At 32.8% G+C, this 10,146-nt stretch overlaps 1 pseudogene; it reads right to left on the reverse strand.

Annotated features, from left to right (window-relative positions):
* Positions 1 to 1,299: 1,299 nt before the first annotated feature.
* Positions 1,300 to 10,146, reverse strand: part of LOC108747551 — an 11,523-nt pseudogene continuing 2,676 nt past the window's right edge.

The following is a 10,146-nucleotide window of genomic DNA, read 5'->3' on the forward strand; positions in this document are numbered from 1 at the left end:
TAATACAGAAAAAAGTAATTAAGTTTTATAATTATTATATCTGATTAATATTAATAAATAAAAATATATAAGCGAGATTAAAGCTTTATGCAGTCTAATGCAACAATAGAGAACATACATATTCGATGATCTGTAAATTGTTTAGGTACATAGAGGACACAGTAAAACATGATTTACATAATTCACATTGTATACACGTAGATGTAGATTATATTTTACACACAATCCTGATCACAATAACATTTGGGTTTATTAATTGCAATTTTGGAAAATGTTTTCCAGGAAAATTGCAATTTTAGATTTTAAAATATTGACGGATTAGCATTCAATGTTTCTTTAATATATGAGATTGACTGATATTTGTGATTTTTAATTCTTAGCTATTTTTAATTGTACAATACAATTGCAGTTTTATTATTTTCTCCGTTAACATATTTTTAAACAATATAATGTAATAATATAATGCAAAGTTTATAAAGCTGTGTAGAAATTGTTTTACAAACATTAGAGAATACAGGATTCATGTTCTGAGTTGCCAGTGAATTTATTTAAGAGGAAGCAGTATAATGCCGCCGGGAAGAACTGTGCATCGCGTCTAGTAATATGTTAGACAACCCCATTATTTGTTCACTTACCAACTTGAGTTTCATTAAGAAAAATTTTCACGGAGCTCTTCTCTACTATGCATGTCCACGAGAATCGATTGCCACAATTTAACGTAGAGAGAAACATTTCTTGTTCATCGATAACATAAGAAGGTGAATCGATCGTTATGTCATAGGCTGAGAAATATAAATTTCCGACTCGAATTGCTCTCGCGTAAACTGACGCTTGTATATGTAACATTTTATGACATCGGAGGATACATATAAATAATCGCTTATTGGCCGGCGTTAAAGTGTAACATAAAATTTTACCATTCCAGATGGTAACACATTTCCTCTCGTTGCGCGATTTAAAAGCGCTATATAATTTTCAAGGACATTCGATCGCATACGAAGATTTTCTTACGTATGTAATGCGACGATTTGTGCCGCAATCGTCGGTCCGATTACGGTTTCAAGCGAAGCATTTACTAGCGAAGCACTTATTTCCTGCGTTATTTCAGTTTGCCCTAGCGCCGTTAGTAATCATTAAAATACATTCCCAGAAATTGCGTGATATTTTCGAATTTCTTCGTTTTAGTTCCGCTACAGCCAGCAATATCGTATAAATAATACTGTAATCAAGACAACTTTGTGATAATTTCTATTTTATTATATATAATATTTTATAGTTTACTAAAAAAATGGCACGTATTTATAAAGAACCAGAGCTGTCGCTTTTACTCGTTCCAGTTCGTTTTTTTCTTCTTTTGATGATTTTTTTGTTGTTCACTGCATTTGATTAAAAATTTTAACTCTTCTATGAGCTCTTCTGTAAAGGATATCTATAAAATTTTTAGCTTATAAAATAACTTCGTAAAACAAACATAGAAATTATCATTAAATATATAATTATGTCATGTTTGATTGCGATATTTTGAATATTCCAAAGAAATGTCCATCCGGCAAAGATATAAGAAAACTCAATGCCGCTTATTATAATTGAAAATACTCCACTGACATCCTCGAAATTCAATGGTTCCACTTGAACTTTCGCCGTAAATATTATATAATTTCTTATAAAAATCGAAATTTTAATAATGATAGTTTTCGATGCTTATAACTTTGGCAAAACGATCATGGTTTAAATTGTTGCGTGTGGGATTAAAGTTTGTGGAGACTAAATGTAAATTTTTCCTTGAAAGTTATCTTGCGTAAAATTTATCCAAAGTAAATTTCTTCCTCAATCTTGAAGTAAGCGTACACGCTTTGGCTTTAACTTTGGCTTACTTACTTATCAAACCCGTACACTTCTGAGCCGCTATGTCGTCTTTACACGTACGAACTAAATTGGTGAAGTTTAAGCCAGTTCAACTATAAATGTAGTCTAATAAAGGCAAACATAAAATACTCCGTCTATATGTTTTATCTATTCGTGTAATTAAGCAAAAGGAAAAGAACTAGATAGAAGATGAGATAGAAAGTTAAGAATTAATAAGAATAAATACAATACGTGAATGAAAAGAAAAGATTTTGAAAGTTAATAAAAAATTTATGTAATTATTTTAGAAATAAAATAAAAAGAATTGTGATTGAATATATGTTTATGGAAATAACTTATATGTATATACTGGAAAGCGTACGATTTGTAGTTTATTTAATTTATAAAATAAATTTTTTAAGTTTAGGCTTAAATAATATTTTATACTATGTATTATAAGGTCACTAATTTGTTCTGATAAGATCTAGTTGTGTGTGTGGATTTGTAAATTTTTTAATGATATTTATGCAGAAAGATATTATGCTAGAAAGTATTCTAAATTCTTTGACCTGTCTCTTTTATAAATGAACTATTTTTATATAAAAAAAGTATTAGAAATATATCGAAACAGAATTCGGCGAGAATTGCACATTTTGATTGATATTCAGCTTAATTTCTCTCTCCTCTCTTACCTCATAAACCTATGCGCAATCTAAACGCCGGCAATATTCAAAATATTTTTTAGTCGTGTTCTTTATCATATAATTTTTATTTCAAAATTTATAGACCGCACCGTGTATTTACCTGGTATATTTTGGGGAATAAGATTATGCAGTTTTTTTTACTTAATCTAGGTAATTCTTGCCATAATACAACATGAGTATAGCGTGAGAATAGATATTGTACGTCGCACGTATCATCGCCTCGTTTCTCTTTCTACCATTTGTAACTCGCCGATCATTTTCCAGCAGCTTTAGTATGGCAGTACACAATCTGTGCGATAAGTACATCTGTCGTAAAAATTATTTTATTAAAACAGTTAAAATGACTTTTATTCAATTGCACAAATTTGTATAATATACACAAAATTGAGAGTAGTTGGCAATAATATAATAACTTGTCATAATTATTGCTGCTGTATTATGATTGAATTCAACCTTTATCTCATTGTTATCCCGTAGCCTTTGGCGTCTAAAAATCCATCGATTCGCGTCACATTACAATATATCTATGTTTAATATACTCAATTGAAAATTCCAGAAAATATGCATAATTTTTTTTGCTGTACCTTCTATAAGCCTCGTTACTTTTCATAAGCACCTCGTCAGCATGATTCTTCGTGTAATTGTATATAATTGCATATGGTTCATACGTGGAATCCTGCAAAACGAGATTGACTGCTTCGAGCTACCAAGCATTTCCATAAGTAATAACGCAGAATATGCACTATTTTAATTAATAGTTTAATCAACTATCACCGTTTCTTCCTTTTGTGAATCATATCATTCACTTCAAAGAATGAGAATATTGAGCTATTAATTTTTGTGTCATACTTGATTTTCTGAAGATTAATCAGTTCTTTCGCCACTTGAAAAGACCACACGACGGATTTCGTGGATAACGCAGCTGCCAAATTGGCGACATACATTGTTACAATTGTTACAATGATACAATGACAATCAGAGTAAAGAACCACCATGCTAAAGTATTTCGTGGTTCAAGGAGACAACACTAATATCTCACATTGTGTTCTTGTTTATGAATAATGTTTAATTATATCAAGTATAAAACGCTTAAAGAATACGTTTCGCTGTCTCTATGGCTTATGTTACCGCGTATTTAAGACGGCGATTTCGCCTCGAGGGGGAACTCGAGTTCCTGGATCACCCTTCGGACAATGCCTGGGGGTGTTGTCATCCTGACTCATTACGTATAATCCGTGGCTGGACTATATTCGCGACGACGCGTAGGGAAAACCCTGAGTCGTGATCACGCATGCAAAACGTTCTGGAACTTAGACTCACTCCGAATTCGCATACAATCTGCACTCTTGCTCGGTTCTTGATCGAAAGGGGGTCTCCACGCCGCCACGACCCCCTACGGCTTCTCGATCTTTCTCCTGATTGGTGTTTCCGAAAACATGGAGACCATGGTCAACGACGCTTCGGACAATCACAAGCGGATTAACGATCGTACGCGCCCGATCATCGCTCTGATCTGTGTTGACACCGCGTTTTCTTCTTCTTGAAATGCCGGTTCTCACGACGTCCGTACACGTATATGCGTGCGTGTGAACGATTGATTTGACCACGATTTCGTATTGACGTGCACGTCTATTTAGAGCTCTACGCAACATACTCCCTCTATTAAGAGGGTGTACCGATCAAGTATCATTCTGAATCTTATGTTATTACAAATTTCGCGTCTAATGACGAATCCGATTAAAAATTATAATAAATTGACGAAAAGAATTATCCTTTCAGAAATCGCGAAAATTTTTGACCCGTTAGGCTTGCTCGATCCAGTAATTTTATGTGCCAAAAGATTAATACAAGACGTATGGCAATGTGCTTTACACTGGAACGAATCGATTCCGCAAAGTATACATACGGAATGGTCGACATTTACAAAACAGTGGGAGCAGATGAACACGATTTCATTTGATCGCAAATTATTCATAGGAAAGTGTTGCAAAATTTAACTTCACGGTTTCTGTGACGCGAACAACGCGGGTTATGGAGCGTGCATTTACGTGCGATCGCGCAGGAAACAAGGAGAAACGTGTCAGGTTATTGTGCGCTAAATCGCGGGTCGCCCCGCTGAAAACCATCTCTATACCGCGACTTGAATTATGCGGAGCACTGTTAGTAGCTCAACTGTATCACGAGGGCTAAAGGGGCGTTAGATCGAGTTGTTCATAGGTGTGTCTTCTGGTGCGACTTAATAATAGTGTTACATTGGCTAAATATTCCTCCACATTTATTGAAAACGTATGTAGCAAATCGCGTAGTAAAGAAGATTCAAGAACTCACAAGTTCGAATGAATGGCGGCACGTTAGAACGGAGGATAATCTCGTGGATGCGATTTCTCGAGGGCAATTACCTCTCGAGTTCTCGCGAAATCGAACATGGTTCATCAGCCTCTCGTGGTTAATGAGTGGTGATGAGTCTGAATGGCCGAACGAAACCATACGTATAAAAAAGATACCTGAATTAAAAAGAAACGCTTACTTGATATTTGTGAATAGCAATTTCGACATCTTCAATAAATTCTCCTCGTATTCCAAAGAACTCCGAGTGATTGCGTACTGTCTTCGCGTTCGAAGGCCTAGAAAATATTCCGGGCCATTAGACACCGAGGAAATTAATGAAGCCGAGATTCGGGTGCTAAAATTACTGCAAGCTAATCGATTTGACAACGAAGATTAAACAAAGTTTCAAAAAATAAAAGTAAATTCGCTAATTTAAATCCATTTTTGAGAATGAATTAATACGTGTTGGAGGTTGCCTTCGAATGTCAAATCTTACGTCTGCCCAGAAACATCTGATTCTACTTTCCAGTCGGCACCGGATGACGGACTGTATTATCCGCAAAGCACACGAGAAGCATTATCATTCGGGTATACAGACGACTTTGTGCATTCTCCGTCAGAAATTTTGATTGTCAGACCAGGTCATAACCAGGTGCAAAAGGTCATCCGTGTACGCGCTGTTTCCATTTTGATTTTAGCTGAATATATATAGACTCGTTCTACATCAAAGAAAGAAAATCCCGCAACAAGTCTAAGATCAAAATTTACATATGTGTTTTCGTGTGTTTAGCAATAAAAGCAATACACCTAGAAATCGTGAGTGATTTGACCTCTGAAGGATTTCTGGCTGCGCAGATTCATTGCTCGGCGGGGTACCGGAACATATGCATTCAGACAATGGCACCAATTTCGTAGGCGCAAACAACGAACTAAAAGAATTATATGCCTTACTGAATTCCGAAGATCATAAAACGCTCGTAAATCAATTGGCGAACAAACATCGTTTAAAGTAACATTTCCACCGGTCGCGTCTCATTTCGATGGATTATGGAAGTCCTCCGTAAAGCTTTTTAAATCACTTCAAATGGATTGTAGGAGACTCTGTGTTCATTTTCGAACAACTAAACACGTTTACGGTCGAAGTCGAGGGTATTCTAAATTCCCTTCACTTCTATTTCTTCAGACCCGAATGATTTACTAGCACTAACACCGTGGCTCATTGTTTAATCGGCAAATCTATAACGTCTCTGCCGAAAGGCAATCTGTTATCGGTTCCAGATAATCGACTCTCCACATGGCAACATATTAAAGGTAGAACTTTTGGGCGCGATGGAGCCTGGAGTACCTAAAAGAACTGCAGAAACCTGCCAAATGGAATATGGACGGATTGATGCTCAATAATGGAGATGTACTGATTAAAGACAAAGCTTTATCATGCACAATGGACATTGGGCAAGGTTACGGTGTTATCCAGGCGAAGACAAGGTGGTACGCGTAGCCATTATCAAGATCACGGCTGGAAAGATCAAGAGAAATAAAATTATTGTGTCCACTTCCGGTCGAACAATAATCATGCGACAACGATGCTTTATTGATTATAACGTTATATACAAAATTTGTAACGTAAGATTCAGAATGATATTTGATTGGACCCTCTCAACGGGGGGAGTATGTTGCGTAGAGCTCTTGTTGAAATTCTTTTGAAATCTATACTATAATTTTTTTTTTCGATTTTATTATTTATTTTAAGAGCAAAGGTACACGACAGACAAAGTATAGATTGATTAGTTTGTCGTCTATAAAAAACAATTAAAATTATACATATCTACGCAGTACATATAATGTATACACGCGGTTACATACATTGCTAAAAAATCTCGTCATAAGATAAACATTTTTAAACAATATCAAATGTTGTGCATTTCCGAAAGAATGTTTTAATTACAGAAAAAAACATGAGATTTATTATTACTTATCTTAGAGTGAAATCTTATTCTAAATGACAAAATTGAGCCAGTCTTTGAAAAAGAATGGAAAATTTTCATTCTTTTGGAGTGAGATTTTTACTTGCTTTTTGAAATTTACTTCAAAAGAATGAAAATCTGCTAAAAAGGTGAACTTTTTCAAGCGTGAAAATATTTTCATTTTTTTCAAAGATTGGTTCAGCTTTCATTTTAAGAAATTTATTAAGAGAGTAGAATAATATCAAATATTATATATATAGTATGTATAAATTTAATATTATTTTTCAAACGCTATTAAATTCCGCTATTAAATGCTTTGGCTAATTATAGGGATTTACATCCCTTGACTTGCTTACAAACGTTTGGTCTGTAGATGAATTAGAATAAAAGCTGACTGTATATACGAAGTGGACGACACTTATTAATCGCGCGCACCATAATCGATTCTGTGAGACGTATGCAAAAACCTGCAATGACATGAAGTTTTGTGCGCTCAAGAACTTGTTTGATTTCATGTAAGAAAAACATTCTCAAAGCACACTCTGTAGACGTTGGCAAGCTAAAGTGGATATCGTCTCGCTTGCAAATCCGGTAAGAGACTTCAGGATGGCTCCGATCACTAGAAATGGAGTATTTGTCAAGGTGAAGGGTGTTTCCAATACTTCCGCCTCTTTGATGCACGGATGTGGATTTGTTCTACAGGATAGTTTTCCAATTACAAATAATAATGCTGTCACGGTGATGTACGCTCCGATCACACGTATCCAAACGTCTTTTTTTTTCGAAAACGATCTTAGAAAGGATAATAAATCTGGAAGGGTCTTTGATAGTATCCTGTACAGAACGCTTATACCTGAAATATTATTTCATCCAAACATAAATGTTGAAATCTCAGTATACTCTATACTTGTCAATTGTATTACGAATATATTACCATGTTTTACCTAATTTCATAAACGAATTCGTAAAATATATAACGTTTTCTTTTGCCGCCGTGATCGTCAGATCTGTGATTGCTAAATCTGCTTCCTTCAAGATCAAATAAAAAAATTTAGTGTTATAAAAAAATTTCTATGGAAAATACTAGGTGCATGATAAAATTAATATTCATCGTTTTTTTATCGATTTATGTAGGTCTTTGTATCTTTTTTTATGTCTTTTGAATTATTAGATTATAAAATGAAAAAAAGATAAAAACGTCTTTCGAAAATATTAATTTAAAATACATTTAATTTTGTATTAACAATGAAACGATTTTTTAAAATAAATGGAAATCATCAGATTCTATCGACATATTTATGAAGAGGCAACTGCTTTATCGGTATAAGAAGCTATAACGTGTTGATCTGGTATTGTGTATACGGATGGAAGGTAGCAGCACTATTCACATACGAAGTCGACTCATGATTCCTATGAGATAAAATCAAAACGTGAAAGAATTTCATCGACTTACACCAGCGATTATTTTTTACAGCATTTTAGCTTCGTCAGTCTGGACTTTAAATATATAATTAAATCCTAGTATCTTACTCATTTCTTGAATTATATATCTATCACGAAGCCTTCGTATTGATCATTTCCAATTATTTCAGAGGATGATTTTTTAAGCATACGGCTGCGTTTGGAATGTATTCCAATTTAATTTATCTTAGAAACAATTATTATCTTTTTATTTAATATATAAAATGAAAATTGGCATAGATAATAAAGTAAATTTTTCTTATCAATTCTAACTATTACTTTCTTTCTTAAAAAAAAAAAAAAAATAAAATTTATTTAGTACGTCTAGATCGATAAAGTATACAGTACAAAGTAATAAAGACAAAATAGTTATCATGTGCAGTATTGTAAATAAATCAGCAACATTATAACGTTCAAGCAGTAACATATATTGCAAACGTTACAGCAATATTGTTACGGCTTCTGTGCTGTAGTGAATCTTATTAATAATATTTATTCGGAATTATAGTATTTTATTAGTAAATTGATAATCAATTTAATATATTGATACTAATAAACACCTTTTACAAATGTTACTATATCTTATGAATCTACAAAGTTGCGATTATTATTGGAAAATATTCGTTAAATATAATGCTAATTTGCATTTTATACAATCTATCAGAAAATACATTGTGAAAAATATTACTCTAGCTATTGAGTGACAAAACTGACATTGTTAAAAAATTGATAATAAAATTTTTTCATTCAATTACGTGTCATTATTTACCACTTATATCAACATATTACTTTAAATTATGATTTTAACAATACTGATTTTTCACTAACAATAGTAAATAGATGTTTTATTTTTTTGATAATTTTTTTTTATTACGAAAGAAAAAATTTTGTATTTATTTTCCTTTGACAATTATTAACTTGGTTAATTAATAACGTAATATTTAAATGAATATTTGGAGCATACTAGCGATATCAGAACGAGAAAATGCTTTTCACGTAAACTCTTGTCTACTCCAGGGATTCTGTATTCCGGCTTCCATTGAAACTATCAAAATTCGTTTTCTATTCACCGATTTTATACAATTCTTCATTTCCTAGATTTACAATATCTAGTTGGAATTCGCTTCGGAATCTAACTGAATCGAATCTTATCATACCGCTTAATCTGTGTATTTGCTCCTATAAGTAATTCAAAAATTTATTATACATATATTATACAGTGCCTTCTTGATATTTTCCAAGAAATATCCACGGTTTCACTAACACTTTATATAACTATACTATCTATATGTATAGTGTTTTGCATTATTATAAAAAACAGCACATTTTTTAATAAAATAAATAAGAATTAAAAAGATGAAAGTATTTATAATTGATGAAACCGTATTTTAGTTATCTAGAAATTATAGAGTATTCTAAATTGTTTCTAAATTAATTTTAAACATACTCGTATACGTATATTATGGAAAAGATTAATATATTTAATATTAATTTGCTATAAACGATAATTGCACGTACATTTCGCATATAATTACTTAAGCTGAAACCGCGCCCTCAAATTTTCATTTAATGCAAAACAATTTTTTAAGATTTCTCTTCACGCTTTTGCGAATCGTACATAACCGCTTGCGAGAAGTTGTACTGCATCATAAGCACAAGTGCCACTTCCATTTTTAATTTTTTTCTTTTTTTCTTTAAATGGAAAAGTGTTTGTCAAGTTCCAATTAAGAGATTGGAGGGTATATCGAACAATTAAGCTATTTGGGTCGATTAAACGTACGTCCATTAAATTATTAACAATTAAAATTAAATATATTTAATTCTTGAATACATTTTACTATTAT

Source organism: Trachymyrmex septentrionalis, unplaced genomic scaffold (genome assembly GCF_001594115.1).
Source record: "Trachymyrmex septentrionalis isolate Tsep2-gDNA-1 unplaced genomic scaffold, Tsep1.0 scaffold20, whole genome shotgun sequence".
Lineage (NCBI taxonomy): Eukaryota > Metazoa > Arthropoda > Insecta > Hymenoptera > Formicidae > Trachymyrmex > Trachymyrmex septentrionalis.